Genomic DNA, 21,139 nt, shown 5'->3' on the forward strand with positions numbered 1-21,139 from the left:
CACCATTATCACAACCCTAATTCAATATACCAGTACCTCTAGCCTGAGCTAACAAATCTAGCATCATCTACTCTGCTAACCATCAAACTCACCCTTCTCACAGAGGCCAGAATGAATTCTTCAAAAAAATTAAACTGATTATATCTTCTCTACCTCATTGTAAATGGCTTTCCACTCCTCTTAGAACAAAGAGAAACCTCTGTTAACAGGTTCATGAAGTTCTTCAGCGTCTTGCCCCTACTTCCTTCTCCTGTCTCATTCTGGTCCTCATTCCTTAAACCAATACCCTCACTGAACCTGGTCTTTATTCAATCCCTTCATATATCCTGATGGGGTTTGGGATGTGTGACCCCAAAATATGGCGCCCTGGCATATTGAATATTTTAAGCTGAAGGAGTTTGAGAATATAGCAGAAGCAGAAAGGTCCCTCTGACCACCCCCCATCCTCTCCCCTGAAGCAAGTCTTCCTCATGTGAGAGGTTCCCTCTCTATACCCAGAGGGAAGGAACGTTCTTGTCTCCAAGATGGAGGGACACCGTAAGAACCCAAAGGAACACTCCTTGCTAAGTTTCCCCCAGTTTACTCACTGAGCTCCCACTCTTTGCCCTCTCATAACTTCCCACGACTTTACACTCTTCAGCAAACCCAGCACAAAACCATTCAGGTCAAACCATATCTTTGGGTCTTCATTTCCTTATAAAGGTTCCCATGTCACATAAAAGTTAGATTAAATAAGTGTGTGTGCTTTTCTCCTGTTAATCTGTCTTTGTTTAATTTTCAGATCCATCCAGGGACCCTAAGAGTGTCAAGGGAAATGTTTTCCTCTTCTGCAATCCCAAATTTCCTCCTAACCTAAAGTTTTGATACCCACCGTTACCTCTGCCTACAAGTCGTTTTTCTCACCTGGTTATTTCATCTTGTATATTTCACTTAAGCATACTTCCTGGGTGAAAGTCGCTTCTCTACTCCCTTGCTGGGTCAAATTCTCCTACGATGGGCTATCATCACACTCATTTTCCTTCTTCATAGCATTTGTCACAGTTGTAATTTTACATTTGTTTGTGGGAATATTCGATTGATGTCCAACTCTGCCATTAGACTGTAAGCTCCACAAGGGCAGGAACCATATCTATTTCTGCTCTTCACATCCAATGATTAATACAACGAGCCTAGAATGGACAGATATTCAATAGCATTCATGGAATAAATGAAATACAATAAGGAAAGAGTGGAGAAGTGTTAGGATAATGTCACAGAAGAGGTGTCAGCTGTGTTGGGTCTTGAAAAGTAGACAGAAGGAACACATGAGCAGAGAGACAAAGAAATGAAACAGTCTGGCATCACTCAGTATGACTGAAGCTGTGGGGGTGATCTGTTTGGGGGAGGAGAATAGTAAAGGGGCAGAAATGAGGCTGGAGAGAATCAGGGACTAAACCACAGAGGGCCTTTTGTGCGCTGCAAAGCAGTTTGGACTTCTGCCATGGGAAATCACTGAAGGGTCATAAAAAGGGAGTAAAATGATCATCAGATTTGCATTTTCGAAAAATCACTCTCACGGTAGTGTGAAGGATGTCCTTGACAGGTTGCTGTTGGGGACAGGGTGACCAGTTAGGAGGCCATTGTACAAGTCTACGTGAGAGACGATGAAGGCACAGAGCAAGACGGTAGCAGGGGATTAAGTGGAGTGGGCAGTTTCAAAAGATATTTAAGAGATGAAAATGACTGGCAACGGAGAGTAAGGTGGACGGACAAGTCAGAGTGTATCACCCTGGTCTCTGGGCATCTGGGAGGGGGGCGTGGTCATTAACCACGTGAGGGAATACAAGATACAAAGTCAATTTGGGTAGACGGCTGAGTGTGTTTCTAAACCCAGTGGGATTTAATATCTGAGAGGCTTGTGCCAGAACAATGGGTATCCTTCAAAGTCTTCCTTCTCCTCTTTCGTCTAATACTGTTTCAGCTGAGCACATAGCCACCTACGAGTGACCACAATGCCCAGGCTCCCTCCATCCACGTGACTAAGCTCTTGATAGCAGAAGAGGAACCAAAGTGTGCAATCTCTGTCATGTGCTTAAAAAAAAAAAAATTGTTGCATTTCTTCTTGGATAACCAGGACCTGGGTTAGCTTTAACTGTGCCAAAGGGACAACCCCTTAAAGGACGGCAGGAAAACACTACGGAAAGAACCAAAGGGTGAGGGAAGCAGATAGGCCGGACAAGCACTCCACTCCAACCACTTATTCTAGGGGGGCAGAAAACCTACTTACTTAATCCATTGCATCCTGGAGCCTTATTTAAGAGAGCTTACTTTATGGCCTGAATAACAGACTTTCAAGTAGGGAAATCTGGTAGGCAACTACCTACTAGATAATAGTCTGGACCTCTCAAAAGAGGTCTGGACCAACGATGGAGAACTGATACCTACTAGCATGTAGACAGTAGTTAAAACCATGGGAATAGAATAAGAGAACATTCTGAAGATGGACTTGGGTTTGCATCTAGGCCCCACTTGTTATTTTTTAAGTGATTTTGAGTCAGTTACGTCTATGAGCCTGTATTATATAAGCCTGTAATAATACTTGTATTAATTAAGGTCACCCTAGCTGCTATAACAATAAATCTCTACATCTCAATAGCTTATTTATTTATTCAAAGAAATTTACTTCCCATTTATGTCAAGTCCAGTTGCATGCTGACTAGGACCCAGGCTCCTCTATCTAGTGACTCTTTCTCCTGTAGGACCTTGAAGTCCTTTGTTTACAGCCTTTCTCCTTCTATAGTCCATGGTGGAAAGGACACACGTGCTCCTAACCACGTTAGCCTGGAAGGTACCTAAACATTTCATTGTTGAGAACAAGCATTTGGCCCCAACAAAGGTAAAAGGGCCTAGGAAATATGGTAGTACCCGCCTTGGCAGTCGCTCCCCAGCAGAAACGCTACACAATGGAAATGGTACCGGAATCTTGGTGAACAGCAACCTTGAAAGTAATTTCTTCTGCTTATTGCAAGGATGAAAAGTGAAAATGGATGGATAATACCCCTGACAGTATATCATGGCTAAAGGGCCCTCAATAATGTTAAGTCCTACCTTTTTCTCTGTTGGTTTCCCCTCTTCTTCCATTCCCACATACACTTCTTCTGTGTCCCAAACAGGCCTTATATGTTCCCACTTCTGTGTCTTTATTCACATTCTTGCCTTATATATAAAACCCTACGCCCATTTCTTCTCTTTGCCGCTCCACCAAAGCCACCTCTATCTATTTTTACAGACCAATCTCACAGCAATCTCCTGCAGTCAGTTGTTCCTAATTCTTCATGGCCAGATTAAACTCCTTTGAACCACCATCACCATGCTTAAAACTCTTCCTGTAGCACTTACCAGACAGCTGTATGATATCATAACAATATATGTTTTTACCCTTCCTGACTACCTCCCAGCCTAAGCTGTAACCTCCCTGAAGACAGCAACTGCATTTAACTCCTCTTGTTCAAAGTGACTAAAAGAGTAAATTGAATTTAGACTTTGGATTCCAGAGACCAACACTTAGAGATCTGATATCCCCTCACAAAGAATGAAAAGGTTAACATTTATTTAGGCAACTCTAGAAAGGGGGGGACAAAAGCAGTTTGTCTTAAGTATTTATATATATGCAGGTGATGACCACTTGAATTATTGGGAAACTGCTCCATTTCTTTATTTTATTTTGTATATCCATGAACAAGCATATGGTAAGATCTGCCTTTGAATAAAGCATGTACTTAACGAACAATAAAGCAACATATCTTTAAATATTATGATAACTAAGAACAACAAACAATTCTGAAGAGGCTTCGTTAAGAACTCTCCACATTCATGAATCGAGGTGGCGATGTGGCAATTCTCCGGGTAATTTGATAAATGTCAACAACCAAACTATTTAAATCCACCCATCAGGGGAACTCACCACTGTGAGTTACCTGAGCCAAGTCACTTTGTTCTTTTTACATAGAGTCACTGCCTGAGAAAAAGACGAACAAGGAAAAAAAAAAAAACAAAAACCTGGGAGTCATTGGACTTAGGCAGCCTGCTGAAAATGCCTATATTTTCCGTTTCCCAACAACTATCCTGGTATAAGCAGGCAATGCATAGAAAGGAAGTATTTTTCAGCAAATAATCTAATGACATGCACCTAGTCAAAGGCTGGGTGCACCTCCAGTAATATCCAGTCTTCCGTGTAGGGAGACTGGCAAGTGGTTCCCATTAAATGGTACTCTTCCTGCACCCAATGCTCCAAGGTGGACTCAGAATCTCTGGAACATGTGGAAACGATTCTTCTGCCTTCGCCACTCTCCAGTTGAGAGACCAGAGACACACCCAGGGATCCACTCCGTGTTCAAATTCACATCTGACCCACCTCTGAAGACAGCCCAGAGCTGATCTATATCCCTGGACACTAGGTCTTTGGCCGAAGTCTGCCCATTGCTCATCCAACTGTTCACTAGGCTATCAGAACAATACTACCCTGGGGGCTGGGGCTGCAGTGGGGGTCCACTTTTATAATAGCCCCCCTTTCTCTACCAGTGCCACAAATTTGAGCCTTCCAGGGCACAGGATTTCACTGGAACGTGTAAGGACAGTGTGTTCCAAATGGTGTTCTGTAGAGTACTAGACGTAGGAGGTGACCTTCACCCAAAGGATGCTACAATATGTCTAGAAGACATCACATACAATAATCCTCTCTCATATATTTACAGCACATATTAGGTATGTTGAAGGCTCTGAAATGTACCTGTCTGAAGAAATCTGTTAAACCCATTATTTCACACATTTTTCTACAAAGAAAGCTTTTGGGGCAAAACATCTGTTAATGTCTTTCCTCAATAGACTGGGTTCCAGGAGGTCAGTGTTCCTTCACTGTTGCTCATCACATACTTCACATGGTATTAGACATTTTAATAAGTATTTGCTGAATTAATGAATATCCCGTGGAAGCAGGATCCTACAGAACATGCTTTATAAAACGATGTGATAAAAAATCCCACTTCTATGGAATATTTCAAATAAGAACAACTTCCCCAAGTGGGAAGATCTCTTCGAATCTCTTATTTAAATCCCAATTTGTAAGGTAACTATTAAGAGTACACTAGCATTTCTTGTTTGTGGTCAGAAGATTTCTTTTTTCTCTTCCGACGATCTTAGTGTCAAACTGACCTAACCAAATATTTCAACATTTTTAGTATCTAGACCTGCGAACCCTAACATATACTGTGTATAAATATATTCAGGGGACTATTAAGATTGCTGAATCCTAGGGATTCAGTATTTCTAAAGCAGGTCCTAGGATTCTGCACTTTATACAAACATCTCAGGACATTTTGACATGGGGATTCAGGGGAAAAACACTCTCAAATATGCTGATCAAGAGACGTGGAAGAGGAGCCTTTGACTTGGTATCAGAAGCCTGGGTTTGAGCCCCAAATCTGTACCCTCACTACCTGTGTGGTCATGGGCAGTCACCTCTAAGTCTCACTTTCCTCCCTATGGGATTCACAATATTTCTCTGAACCCATCTACCTCGCTACTTTCCCACCCACCTCACAGCATTAAAAGCCAGCCGGTAGTCAACACACACTGTGTGCTGAATCAGCAAGTTCACCATCATTCTACAGTAGTCAACAAACTAATCACAGGAAGTGTTCAACACATAAGGTGTTTCTGCTGATGATTTAAAACAGATAAAACAGGGCTGGACCAATAGTACTGTGTGTATCCATGTCAAGCCACCCGACAAACTTCCACAGAACACTTGACTCAGGCTTATGGACCCAATATTGGCCAAATCACGGTGAAAGCCCAGCTACGTGACACTGAACACAATGCACTGAATGTTAAAATACTTCCCCTGCTTGGTACCAGACCTCTGAAAAGTGGACTCTTCACTCTTAAGTTGGCAAACAGCTAGAGTTAACTCTTTGGTTGGCACCTACACATTCACAAGAGGAAAGTTCTTGCTTACCAAGGATCCTCATTAATAATAATTAACCATGTTCAGAAATTAGGATGCAATGGAATATATATAATGATAATACAGTATTTGGCATCTTTAATTCTCTCTCCATTCGGAAGATTCTTCTGGAGCCTGTAGCATTCGGGGTAATCGCTATGAACACTCCTCAGTCACACTGCATGAACCAGTCTTTTGAAAACCCAAGACAGAGGGTGGATGGTTTCCCAACTGTGTGGTATATTCTGAAGCCTGCTTTTTGGAATAGATCTGATATTGCTTGTTATTTACCTTTTGTGTCTAAAACAATGAAACAAACTCTTTCCTGACTGAAAGATACCTGCCTAAAAGACTAATGATTAAAGATTTCCAATGGGTGGTAAAAAAAATTTTTCCTGTATGTTAATTGATATTATTCTGTGAGTGTTGGTTTTTGTTGCCTTTCTGATTTTAAACTTCTAAATTTTACAAGTACTTGTTCCTCACCTCAAGTACTCAGTGGGTACCCAACCGATCTCTCTCGCTCACTGATCTGCGGTTAATGATAGCAGCAAGAGAACTCTGCCAAACTAAATTCATGCCATGATGTTTATTTTCTATATTTATTATTGCCTTCCTGCTTACTATGTTGATTGTGATCTATTTTCCTTGCCTGGGGCTCATGTTAGCGGTAACAAGTGTGACTGATTATAGGACTCACGCAAGTAAACAAGTGAATGAATCAAGCGAAGTCGGGCGACCCCATCAACAGATGGCAGGGACCACTGGACCCCCGCTGACTGTTGCCGGGAGAGAATGCCGCAGTGCGGCCCCAGCATTCCTAGACGTTCCACTGTTTCAAGAGAAGTCTGGCAAATAAGATGTACTCAGTAAACACTGATTAAATCCATTAATACAGAGACTCCAATTTTCATCTGAAATCTCAAGATTTTAAATGTAACCAACAGGATGGAGTCGTAAGAACATGGACTCTGGAGCCAGTCTACCTGGGTTTCAAAAATCTGAGTCTGCCACTTATCAGCTATATGATTTGGGCAAGTTATATAAAATCTCCACGCTTCCCTTTTCTCACCTATAAAATGAGGGGAAATCGTACCTACCTCATAGGGCTGTTTGCGGACTTAAGTTTTTAACGTTTATTAAATCTTAAGGCAATATCTGGTACGTTGTAAGTGCTACACAAACAAGAAAACACACTAGAACTTCAAAATGCCTTATCATTTTCGCAAGTATTATTCCCTTTTTCCCCACCATAACTGGGGGATGAAGGTGTTACCCTGCAGAGAAGGAAACTCAGTTTCCCTCAAGATCTTTCAGGGCTGTTCAGGATGACAGCCATGCATGTGGGTCATGCAAGAACTCCATGTGTGGACACTTAGAAAGAGTCCAGTGGTTTGCCCAATACGATATTCCATAACATGGCAGATGTCAGAATCCAGTCCATGAGTTCCAATGAACAGAATCAGAGATGTGTCCATCGGTGTTCACCATAAGCTTTCTTCCTCAATAACTAAATAAGGAAATTAAATGAAGAGCTGGTTCAAACCACTGTTTGTTTTTTTTAACCCATAAATTAATTACCTAAAAACAGCCAAATTCAGAGAATCGGCAAAGCCTCAACACTTAATAATGTCAATTTCTGTTCTTCCTCTTTCATTAATTTTTGTTTTTAACATGTTTTGCAGTAATTTAGTTTCTCTTCTCTCTGACTCCAAGACCTTTCTCCCAGGAGTTTTACAAGTATATCACCTGACTACACAGGCTGTGTGTGGCTGTGTGTTAAAAACTGCTAGGCTAGAAACACCTTTTCTTTGATCTTCCTGGTTGTTGTTGGTTTAAAGCATATCCTGAATGTTATTTAAACAGAGGAGACTATTTGAAATTTCTTGGTAGATGAATTTGATAATGATAATTTTAAAAAAAAACTACTGTCATCCTGAGATAAAACATCTCATTCAGCAGGTCCTGAATAACACAGGACTTCTTTGAAGAAAAAGGTCAATGTAGCCATAGCTGTTTCCTTTTCTTGTACAACAGCAGTAACTTTACACACTCCCTGATAATCTACATTTGATAAAGTCGCTCTCTCGCATTACAGAAGAGTTTTCTCTTTTTTTAGGGTTTAGCATTTTAAATTTTTATTTTGTCTTGTGTTTAATCTGAGTTTTAGCATGGGTGAGGAATGTATCTATTGTTAAAAATAACTTCTACTAAATTGGACTTTATCAAAATTAAAAACTTTTATGAATCGCAGGGCAATACCAAGCAGGTGAAAAACAACCCAGAGAAAGGGAAAAGATATAAATATTTGCAAATCGTATATCTGCTAAAGATCTATTATTCAGAATACATAAAAACTCTTATAATTCAACAACAAAAAGACAAACAACCAATTTTAAAGGAGGCAAAGATAGTGAATAGACATTTCTCCAAAGAAGATATTCAAATGGCCAACAAGCACATGAAAAGGCACTCAGCACCAAGAGTCATTAGGGAAATGCAAATCAAAACCACAGTGAGATACCACTTACACCCACTAGGGTGGCTTTAATTTTTTTTAATAAAATAAGTAAATATTTAAACAAAAATAAATATTTAAATAAAAAAATAAAGATTAAAAATAAATACTTAAATAAAATAAATGTTGACAAAGATGTGGAGAAGTTGGACCTCTCAGACATTTTTGGTAGGACTATAAAACTGTGCCACTGTGGAAAGCAGTATGGTGATTCCTCAAAAAGTTAAACGCAGAGTTAGGAAACGACCGAGCAAAGATCTGAAAACATAGGTTCAAACAAATTTTGTAATGAATGTTCACAGAGCATTATTCATAAGAGCCGCAAGGTGGAAACAACCCAAATGTCCATCAACACAATGTGGTATGTCCATAAAATCCAATATTATTCAGCCATAAAGAAGAAGGAAGTACTAACACATACTACAACAGGGATGAACCTTGAAAATACTCTGTTAAGGGAAAGAAGTCAGGCACAAAAGGCCAAATGTTAAATGATTTCAGTTATAAAATGTGCAGTACAGGCAGATGCATAGAGACAGAATGCAGATTAGTGGTTGCCAAAGGTGGAGGTGGGAGAGGGAGAGATTGCTTAATGGGTACAAGGTTTTCTTTTGGGGTGATGAAAATGTTCTGGACTTAAATAGCGGTCATGGTTGCACAGCACTGTGAATATAGTAAAAAGCCATTATGTTCTATGCTTTAAAACGACTTAAATGTTGGATTTTACGGTATCTAAAATTTTGCCTCCTTAAAAAAAAAAATACTGGCTTGAATCCCCAGTAGGTAAAGCAAGAGCTGCTTCTTCCCTGCAAAGTAACTTCACGCGATACCTCACTCAAATAATGTTAAGGAGTGAAATATTGCATCTAGAAGATCAGTGGCTGACAAGCTGTCCTATTTCCTCTATTTCACTAGGCCTTTTGTCATTAACCCTTTTGCTCTTGAATGGCATTCTTGGTTCATCAGTTTCCCTGTAAAAACACCAACTTTTCCAATGTTACATTTCCACTTCCAGATGTTTCCTGTTAATAGTTTAGCCAATTTAGCCAGCACTGACCGATTAATGAACATATGTGGGAACCTTCTCTCTTCGAAATTACATTAAAATGCTTGATTTAAAATAATAAAATATTGATGACTCTGGTAAGAAGAGTGATGTGATTTATCATAAATCAGTAATTTGAATCTTAATGTACATGAGATAAATGAACAGGAAACAATGACATATAGAAAAAACTTTTTAAATTGGAGAAAAACTAATCATTCAGTAGGCCTCCCTGAAAAAGAAGATATATATTTCTTTTATATACATATGTTTTATATTTATAAAATATATATCTTTTCTTCCAAAAAGAAATGTCTTTTTAACTATTAAAATATAAACAATAAAATAGCAATTATACAAATGGGTCAGTAGAATGTATTATATGCTCCAAATTTAATTTTTCTGAGCTGCAAACTTTCATGTCAACTAGGTTATATAAAGGGAAATGTCGAAAGAATTTTAAAGTTGGAAAAAAATCTCCTCTGAATCTATAAACAATCTGTATTTGTTAAGCAGTTGACAGCAGACACCGTTACGATCAGAGGATATAATTGTAAAGAAGCATGACAAAGTTACATGGAAAGTTCTGCAAATAAATCTAGCTGCCAATGGATTTCAAAGATACAATTTCCTGAAATTACGTTAAATACCTAAGCTATGATTTTTTAAATCTCAAAGAAAATTTCTACATAAAAAGCCACGTGTATCTTTCGTGACATGTCTACTTAAACATTAATACGACTGGGTTTATTCCACAGAGGCAGAAGGAAACAAAAGAGCAAGTATTTAGATAATATGAGTTTTAAAAAAAGCCCCTCACTTTCATCTCAAGTAAGCCTCTCTTTCAGGTGAAAGCAACGATGGTTTTAGCCAGAACCACCTGGAGAATTGCAGAGGGAATAACCCTGTCTCACAGAAGCTAAGCATATCTGGTTCATGTACTGTTATTGCAAGGAAATTTGAGAAATATAGAAACTGAAACCAACTGTTGAAGGTGAACAAGAACTAGATGAAAAGCAATGTGGATATTTTATGTCAAAATTAAGTGAGATGGAAGAGTGCACAGAAGACTTTACAGATAGCATATGTATTCGATGGTCCAATTCTGAAAATGCTTGGTCAGAATATACATCTGAACGTGTGGCCAAAATAGTCATGTAAGTGGAGAATTCTTTTTCCTCATTTAAGGGGGAAAAGTGAGGTTAAACTGGTGAAACACAAGAGGCAAGCATGGAGTTAATGGAACTTGTTTGCCAAGCAGAGTCACTTAGATCATCTCTGGGTTCTCCTTAACCCCTCTTTCCGCTGGTGTTGCAGACCTCAGCTCTTTGCCCAGGTATGTGCAAATTTATGATCCACTGCAATCTTGGAAGGAGACTGAACTCAGCTCCTCTAACTTTTCACTTCTTCATAAGAGAAGTCTCGTATAAAGAACAGCACAAAAGCTAGGAATTGGAATTGCTGGAGTCCTGGGGTTACTGACCCGAGAAAGATTGGTGATGGGCATAGGGAAAGGAACTGCTCCAGCTTTTAGGAAAAGTGACCCCTCCCTTCATCCATCCACACACACCCAGCAGAGTCAAAGGTATATCTGGGGAAAGGGACAGAGAGGCACTGGAGTGGGTCCTAACCTCTGCTTTAGGCCCCAGATGACCCAGTAGCGCAGCTCAGGGCACCATGAAAAGCACAACTTAAGGACTGTCAGGTGTTTATGATCTAAGATCATTTAAGAAGGGCAAGGCCTGCTCGCAGGTGGGCACAAGTGGCCTTCTCTGCCAAGCCCCCCGCCCCCGCCCCCGTCTCCATCACGTGTTAGGGCTTATAGGTCACAGACCTGAAGAATTTGTTAAGAGGACAATCCCTAGTCCTGTCTCCTTCCAGGGTTCCTTGAAAGCATGACCTATTTGGAGAGAGTGTAATTTCTTCTTCCATGCAGGTAAGTTCACTTGGAAACTAAGCGGCCTCCCCGTTCTCCGCCCTCACCTCCCCTTCCTTACACACCAAGTTTATTCTCTTATTTTGTCTGGATGGTGGTAGGTCATTTTTACTCAATCTGAGGAAGAGAACTGGGGGTCTTTCCTATCTAAAGCCCCCGCCTGCGGGTAAAGCCTCCGGAGTCTGGAGGCCCCGCAACAGAGGCAGAGCGTGGCAAGGCAGGGACGGGAAAGAATCTGCAGCCGGAAGGGAGAAAAAGAAGGGTCCAGGGCTATCGCACGCAGAGAACTAAGCCAGAGCCCAGGACAAGTTTATTTTACTTCGCTGAGCCCCAAAAGCTCCCAAGTTCTAAGATCCCGTCAGAGACGGGGGAAAAGCCCTACTGGTTCCCCAAATTCCTGAAAGCACAATGATTTGGGCAAGGACTCCTCTCCCACCGGCGTCCCGGAGCCCGCGCGCAGCGCGCTCCTGCCGACCCCAGGTTCTGTGCAGAAGTAGAACCGCAGGGGTTGCGGCGAGCGCACGCTGGGCCTTCTCCGTCTTTGACTAGCTCCTGAGCGAAGCGTGTCGCACAGCCCTGGGGACAGGGAATTTGCATGTGGCTGAGGGTCGCGAGCTGGGGAAACTGCGCAAGTGAATCAAACCGCGGGCAGAGGCGCATCCACCAGCCGACCAACGTCAGAGAACTTGGGGTGAGGGTGGATGCTCTTGGGCTAACTCCAACGCTCTCTCGAAACATCGTGCTCTTTTCCAAGGAGGCAAGGAGGAAGACAGCTAGCTAGAGCACACCTTCCCTTTTATCCTGTCTTTTCTCTGACTCATTTCCTTTTAACTTCCATCTTTCTTACTTTGATCTCGCTGTCTCCTTCCCTCCTTTTTCTTCCTCTTAGGACTTAACGAAAAGCCTCCAGACTCACACAAACCCGTGACAGGAGAGCCGAGTGGCATTTACTCTCGGGGAATGGGCTGGGAGGAGAGATACTAAGACATCGCACCCCCAATCCCTGAATTCCTACCTTTATGGGTCCCTGCCGCTAGTTTCTGGCTATAAAATTGTAATCTATTTGCCATCTACGCATAACCCCGCCTGCGGCCCAGGGATAGAAGGAGAAACCTGCCTGTGCTTTTAACTTGGCAGTCGAATTTCTGAAAGCTGTTTTGGGCGGGCCGGGGTGAGAATCCGAGCAGCTCTGGACCAGGGAGGGGCGGCCCCCATCCGGTCTGAGCCAGATGGTCCCTGCAGAGTGAGCAGAGGGGGGAACCTGTGCTCAGACCCCTCCCCCGTTTCTGTGCCGGGAACCCTGGGTGCACGCACTTTGGAAAGTCAAGTCCCCTCTGGGGCACCGCCACAGACCGGTGCTGAGATTTCGCTCAACACCAGTCTATCCACAGGCAGACCGAGCGCTCTGGGGAGGTGGCCGCAGGGGGATTGTGTGCTATCCACCGTGAGAGGAGATATTGGTGGCGGGTAAGAAGCTAATCAGCGAGGGCACAGGGCCCTGAGCACGCGACCAGCGAGGCCGCAGTTGTTCCCTCTCTGGTTCCTAACTTCTCTCCACTTCAGCGCTGGGGCTCAGATCTCTGGCCAAACGGTTCCGAGCCCCCGGTTATTTTCAGTCACAGCCTTCTCCACCCCCCAAATGTCGCACCTGGTCTCTGGGGTGAAAGGGTGGTTTGAAGAGTCCTGCGCGAGGCTCATGGCCGCCGCCGCGCGCCTGCGGGAAAGCCGGCCGGGCCGCGGCCCCGAGCGCATAGCCCTTTCCCGAGCCACGCGCGCGCGCGCATGCCGCTCCTCTCGCCCGGGGCTCGGGAACATTTCCTGCCTGCCAGGCTCCCCGCCCGCTTGACTTCTGGGTTCTAAAAACACAGAAGCATCGTCTAAGGCGCTGGCAGGTAGAAAAGGGAGACAAGGTCAAGGCCCACGGACGGCCACGATCCGCTTGCGCCCTTGCTGTCTCCGCAAGCGAGTCCTGTCCACCGCCGCGGGGCAGAAAGGTTGTCGCAGCGCCCAATTCTACCTGTAATTCAGGGACTTGAGTCTATTTCCCGACTACCCTCGGCCAGCGCCCACAATCTTCCCTCCTTTCGCCCGGGGCGGTTTAAGTCATCTGCCCCCCCCCCGCCCCCCATTGTAGAGGGATGGTTCCAAACAGCGAGGCTTCGTGAGCACCGCATTCCCATCCTGCAGTCGGTCGGTACCAAAGCAAAAGGAAAGGTCTCGCTCTGAACGCGCCTCGTCCCCTTCCGCCGCGCGCGGGGCCGCGCTCCAGGCGGCCTCCGGTACGCGCCTCCCCCTCCCCCAGACCCACAGAGTTTTCTTCTTTAGGAAACAGACGTGCCCAGCCCACCCCGCCTCCCACGTAAAGACCAGTCGCCTTTTTTGTGCCCAAACTCAGCTGGAAGTTGAGAGCAGGGGAGAGTCAGAGAAGCACGGAAATAGACAATGAGGAAGGAGAAATCAAAGCGGGAGGAGGGAGAAGAAAGGAGCTGGAGGTCGCAGGGGCAGAGGCGGAGGCCAGCCCTAGGGGCGCTGGGCCGGCGGCCGAGCGGCAGCGTCTCCCCCGCGTCCGCCCGCCCGCCCGCGCGCGCGCCGAGCCCGGTTAGGCGCGGACTCACATGGTCGGACTGCAGAGCCGCTCTCTCAACTACTGCCAGTGGGTGGTTTCGGGGCTGCCCGCGAGGTGCCCAGCTGCCTGCGGCGTGAGGGCAGAAACAGAACAGTACAGATCACGGGACACGACCGAGACGGGCCGCTCGGCGCCGCGGGGACTTCTCTCACTTTGCAAAGGAAGCGGGCACGGGGATTCGGGCTGCCGAGTGTAGCCTATAAATAGCGAACTTTTAGACCGAATCAACTAACAAATGAGAGGCGCGGGCGTAAATTTGCGCCGGATCCCCCTTTCCCGGGATGACCCTCCCTCCCTCCGCCTCCCCCCACACATCCCTCCGCCGCAACTCTCCAGGCAGGATTTGGGAGGGGGACAGATTGGGGGGGATGGGATTTAGTTTTATTAGAATTTCCAGTAGTTCTGTTATTTTTGCAAGGAGGGGTGTTACTCCGCCTCTTTGGCTCCCCCCACCGCAACCCCAGTTGGGCACTAGAGGCACCAGCTGGGAAGGGCAAAGGCCCGGGAGAGCGAGGATCCTAGGGGTTGGCTGTAGAAGCAGGGACGGGGAAGGGCACACGGAGCCGGGTTCCCCCTGGGATTACGTGAGGAAAGCGGGATACTGCCAGAATTTGAGGTTTTCTTGAGCCGCCAGGACGGGAATTTAGATAACCCCGTGTTTGGGAGGGAACTGCGACACAGTGAGGGCAGAAGGCACAAAGGAGTTCGTAGAGTGTAGGTTTCCTCTCCCGGGGTCAACCGTAACACGCCAGGGCTAGCAACACCCTCCCCCCGCAGCAACTTTACTTGACCTCGGTCATGACCCGCCGAGGTTACGGAGGCGTGCCCCGGGGTCACGTCCTCGCTCGCCCGGGGGCCGCAAACTCAGAGGCAGCGCGCCCTGCCCGGTGGCGCCCCGGGGCCGGCCGCCTTTTCGCCGAGCCGGCGCACACCTGCCGACCGGAAGAGATCCTTGTGACTGTGAGTCCTGACGGCCACTCGCCGCCCACCCTCCCGCTTTCCTTGAGCCAGGGCCAGACTGCGAACGCTGATTGGGTTAGTAAGACTTTCATTTTTATGCCAGGTGCTTTCTCAAAAATAAACCCACCCCCCGAGAACGACAGACGCTAGCTCTCCACTCCAAACTCCCCAATTCAAGAGTTTGCTTCGCTAAATGTATCCTGGGTGTCTCACATCAACCAGAGTCAATGGTATGGTCTAATAGGGTTGGCTGTGGGGGGACTGAGAAATTGAGGACGCTGCAGGTGAAAGGAGGTTGCACGGATTCTCTTTGGAGGCTCCATAGTCGAAGCAAGGCCTGTAGAGCAGGGAGCCAAGCCCGCCCAAGGGGCCTAAAGACGGCCTCAAGCTGGGGGAGAAGGGAGCCGGAGAACTGTGGCGCTCTTTCTTTTCACTGCCTGCCCCGCCCAGCGCCCCCGGGCACCCCCTATAAACAGAAATGGCTTAGGTCTCACCTCTACCCCTACCCCTGGAAGAAAATCGAAGAGGGTCCTCCACGCAGTTGGGGGCAGGGCGTTGCCGCCCGCTTCCCGCTTCTTCTAATACTACTTCCCGCCGTTTACCTCCCCCGTAAACGGAAAAGTTATTTTGCTTTATCCCAGACTCCAGCCGAGTTTGGCAGGACAGGAGAAAGACAGGTGCTAAGGGGGGTTTCAGCGGCCGGTCTCCCTGCGGGGTGCGTCCACCGCCCTCGACTCCACGCAGGCGGGTGCGCGCGGCATTTTCAGCCATCCGAAGCCCGCGCTCCCTGGGCGCCGGGCAGACAGCTGCGCTTCCCTCGCTTCCCCAAGGGCCCCGAGCCCGCGGGGGGTGACCTCTCCGCCCCGGCCCAAAGCCAGCTTAAGGGTGCTCCCAGACAGAACTGGACGGAGCCCGGGCGTCCCGGGCCCCTCACGTCTGGCTTAAGCTCCCCTGGCTACGTACCTGTCCTGGCCTTCCCGCTCCGATTGCTGACCCGGCTGGGGAGCCCGGCCCCGGAGCCTGCGCCTCCAGCGAGCCCGCCCCCGCCCTCTCCCGCGCGCCCTCGCGCTCCGGGACTCTCGGCCAGATGTGGGGCGGTGTCTCGCGGGCCATTGGCTTGGGCCACCGTTTCGAGCTGTCTTCGAGGATTTCCCCAAGCTTTGGGGCCCCTGTGTGGACTGGGAAGAGAGGGGCCAGGCCGGCGCCTCTCCTTTCCCCTCACCCACCCCTCCCCACAATCCCTCAAGTTCCCCTTCATCCAGCCCCTGGAGCCCAGGGCTTTGAAACTGCGGTAACTCCGCAAAGAAAGCGGATGAGAACCTCCTTGCGGGCCGAGTATGGGAATCAGATGGGGGCTTGCGGCGTTTCTGGAAGGTTCTGGGTGTTGGTACTGGGGGAACAGGCCCTATGGGGACAGAAATGACACACGTGCAGACAGCGTCCCCGTGGCTGTCTTCACCGCGAAGTTCACGTCTATTGTTTCCTGCCTCGGGGAAGGCTGCCCAGTGTGACAGATCTGTTTAGATCCCATCACTGGAAGAAAAATCCTGGTGATAACGATTATCTCCCGCTCGCGCTATCTGGCCATCGCCCCAATTCATCTCCCTCTCGCTCCAGCCCCTCGGGGAGACGAGGAGGGTAAGAGGCTGGCGGGAGGACGGGCCAATCCGCTGCCCTCGGACGGAGCGGAGAGGCACGAGGTCACCTCATCCGTCCCATTCCGCTCCGGGCTGGGGAGAGAGGACACGGCAGGTTTCTTTCTCTGCCAAGCCTCAAGCTTCTTTCAAATGATTTTAGTCTGGTGCTCCGGTCTATCCATATACATTTCCAATCTCATGGCTCATAAACTATTAGCAAAATGGTTTCATTATTCACCTTCTGTATCCTACAAAAGGGAGAAAAGAAGGGAGCGGCACGAAGGCAGACTGGGGGTGGGGCAGTCATGGGACACTAGTTAACAGTGATACTGCCCGTGTTTAAATCACGGCTCAGACTGCCTTCTTCAAGCTGACACTCAACAAATCTGATCCGTTTCCGAGGATCTATAGCCGACCCCTTCTCTTCTGCCCTCCCCTCCCCCTTCTCTCTCTCCTTCTCTCCATCCATCACTATCCATCTCTCCTTAACATCCAGGTTTCTAGAAGGACCAGATGGATAGCCAAGATACTGCAAACCCATTATTTGCTTCATTAGGTGTCATCAATAAGGCACGCCCTTTAGATACAACACATACAATTAATTGATTAGAATGGTTACTCCCGTCCCCTTGTGTGGTGTTGGCGATAGAATCACATGTCATCTCTGAAACCAAACCATCCTAAGACACAAGTCTAGGATGATAACCAAGAAGTTTACTTGTGGCCTCAAGGTGGCCAACGGGGCACCAAGTCCTCACCGGACTTCTGCAAGCCCCGGGAAGTGAGGAAGTTGCAGAGTGGGGTGTGTGTGTGTACACGCGCGCATGCCCGTGTGTCTGTGAGGAGAATAGGGGGCTAACAGATCAGGGTCTTTGTTTAGCTCTGAGAGGTGAGAAAAAAACATTAAATGAGTCAACCCGAATTAAAAGACAAATAGAAGCAAACTGACTCGTGGAGGCCTGAGAACCGAGTGTAAGGGGCTAAAAACTAAGGGCAGGCGCGAGCTGGCAGAAGCAGCCTCGGGCGATTGAAATCTGGACCGTCTTCTCCGCTGGTGTCAATGATGATATTGTCTCCGCCAACACTTTTACTTTTCATATCAATATATTTTATCTAGAATGACTCCAACAACACACACACGCACACACACACACACACACACACACACACACTCCCAGCACTTTTGAAAATATAAAGGACGCCAGGCAAGTGAGCGTGCGGTAATTATCCCTGGATGTAAAAACCAATCTTGCTGCAAGAGACCTCTCTGCAATCGGCGGCGGAGGCGGCGCGGGGACCTGCGCGGAGACCGGGGGACTTCCGCCGCTCGCTAGGTCACCGCGCCACGCGGCCGCCGCTCGCCCGCTGTTTAATATACATGGGGTGGGAACGCAGGGAAACGGATCCCGTGCCTGCACGTCCTGCAGGGGGAAAAAAAATCAATTTGCTATTTATTTTTGAAATATATAGATTTAGGGAAATTTTTTTCTAGCTCGACCCCCTTCAAGAAACGGCGGCCCACATTGAATTACGTCTTTTAATGACTTTTCCCTTATTTGCCATTGCGATTTCACGTTCAGGGCGGGGGCAGGGTGGAGTTTCTTTGGGAGGTCTTCAATTCTGGTATCTTCAAAAAGATTTGCCTTGTGTGTTAATTGCATGCTGTTAAGCGCCTCTGGGACTGCGTGCTGACCAACTCGCACCAACTTTTAATTAACACATTGACCCGGCGATGAAGCGGCCGCCCGGTCTCCCCCTCGAAATATGTATATGAGCCGCGCGGATACCTCTCGGCCCGCGCCGCCAGATGCGTGCGAGGAATTGCCTGCGTTCCAGGAGCGGGAGGGGGTGCAAATCGCAACAGTTCGCTCTCTTTCTGTGAACGTTTCTCTCGCCTATAGGTGTATGAGCAATACACAAAGACAAAGAGTAAATGACCGGCTCCTGGAGCGGGCTCCTTACATCCTTTAACGCAACTTGACCCTTGGCGGGGGAGTTGCGGGAACGGGAGGGAAGATCCCCAAGGCCATTGCTACCCAGCCTGCCTTGGGCCTAAACTGAAGGCTCGAGCCGGGGCTTTTCGAATGGACCGACCTCTCTGTTAGTGAAAGCGGTGGCCGAGAATCCCGGTGAAGAGAACGAGGAACCGCTGCCTTTCCTGGCTCTGGCCTTCCTCCGCTCAACCTCTTCGCCCTCGCCCCGGGCTCCCCGAGGCGAAACCACAAACTCCCGGGCCCCAGGTCTGAGAAAGAGGAAGGGGTTTCCCCGCTTCTTGGCGCGCAGAAGGCGAGCGTACAGGAAACGAGGGGCTACTTTTAGGGGGCTACGACCTTTCACGGGAGACTAGGCAATTCAGGGGGCGATCTTGCAGCCAGGCCAGTCACATCCCGGCCGCGGGGAGCAAAAAACCCAGAGCGCAAGCAGGCAGACGAGGCCACCTGCAGATATGCAATTTCACCCTAAGTAATTTCATTCAGAATTGAGGGCGTTTCACCGGAGTGGTGCCTTCAAAGTGAATGCCTAGCCTGCCCCCACCCCCCGCCCCGTAGAGGACCAATGCGGGTTAATCCCCAGATACGTACTCATTTTCTCTTTTCGCATGTAATCTCAACTGCCTCGCTCTTCTAAGTACTTAGCTTCGGCATACAACCCTATAAAAAATTGTCAAAGTGGTATTCCTTCTCCCAGCCATAAAAAAAGTTGGAGTGAATCACTCCCAAGTTACCTTTTAAGATCCCCTCCAGGTAACAGTTGAAGTTTCTTGTTTGACATTTTTCATTCCTGAATACAGAACTTTTCCATAAATACGCAGTCGCAGCATGAGGAGGAGTATATGTCCCAATAACTTCACAGCTGTATGTTCTAACTATGTCGATGCTTTGGAAAATTTAATGTGACGAGATTGCCTCCCAAATTCCTTCCACCTCTTTTCTTTTTTTTTCTGTCCTTCCCTTGAATCTACTTCTCCTATCAACTTATCAGAGAATCTGCAAAATTTAAAACTAGAAGGATAGAAAAGATAAAGACAAGAGAACAACGTTCTATTACTCAGTATTCCTCTGAGTTCCTCTAGATCTTTTTAAAATTAAGATAGAGGTATAATCAGCACCTATCTTTAGTCAGGGAAAAAAAAAACAATCAGTTGGTAAATTACAATATCCCTTTGCAAAGATAAGGCCTTTGGAAGGTAGCACAAGCATTACCCAAATGGCTTTATTTTGAGTTGAGTGGACCACAGCTCCTTATTTCAGCTCACAAATTGATCTGCAAAATTGCAGCACACACCTGATATCCAGGGGAAAACAAGAGTTGGTAACTCCAGCTGTTTCTTTTGATTTACTCTGCCTGGTAAGATGTATGCTGGGGTGTTTTGATAAGGAAAAAAAAAAGGAGTCAGCAGTTTGATTTGGAAACTTTTATTGCTGAATACGGTTGCAGGTTTAAACTAAGGAATGTGTTTCTGCTGGGGACATTTGCATGACACATCCATATGCATTAGCAGCTGCACGGTGTGATATCATCAGTTCCTGTGAGCATTTATCTTTTTTTCCCCCTTCTGTCTTTCTCAAAGGAAGTAGGTAAGTGGCTTATAGGAGAACCACATAGCCTTTAAAGATACATGAATCTTCCTCTGTCCTTCAGGCCCTTGGCACCTAACTGGCCTACAACAACCTGTTTCTTTTGAGAATTTTGGAATATTTGAAGTAGTCAGCCTCCCTGGTCACACCTTTTAAATTATAATAATGATTTTCAATGTATAAAATATAATCGAAGAATTATTCAGAGAAAGGAGCCTTGGAGATTCAACTCTGTATTTAGGAAGAAGGTCTTGTCACCCACATTCTTCTGATCATCCGCTTAGAGACTTAAAAAGAGAAACTTTTCAGTAGATAAATTGCCTTCACTTCTTGATACATGATAGATGTAATACTGTTGAATCAAGAGAGCTAAGACCTTACCATACTGACATGTAGTGATGGTGTCAGAGACCACAAGAGAAGTTCTGGAAGATGTTTGCTTTTCCAAATGTTGTATGACCTGTGCAAAGGCCACTTTCTAATATCCACAGTGAGTTTTCTGCAACGAATCTTCCTTAAACTCTATTGCATGTGTGATTCTCCCTGAATCCTAGAGGTCTGTGAACAGCAAGAACCACAAGTCAAATTGAAATCAGAAGGAAACTGCATCTGATTCTGTCCAGTTACTCGGCCTATTTTTTGTTTTTAGAAAGAAAACTGTACATTTAAATTGTGCTCATCAGGTCAGGGCGACTAGGAAGCATATGGACTCCAAACCAAGAGATTAACATAAGCACATTTTTAAAAGTCACCTCTCATTTCTGCTCACATTCACTATTTGATGGAATTGCTGGAGAATAATCATGCTCAGATCTTCACAGTACAGGTGTGTTGCAGGTGTATTACAAAGAGAAAC

This window comes from Stenella coeruleoalba (genome assembly GCF_951394435.1).
Source record: "Stenella coeruleoalba genome assembly, chromosome: 1".
In the NCBI taxonomy this organism is placed as follows: domain Eukaryota; kingdom Metazoa; phylum Chordata; class Mammalia; order Artiodactyla; family Delphinidae; genus Stenella; species Stenella coeruleoalba.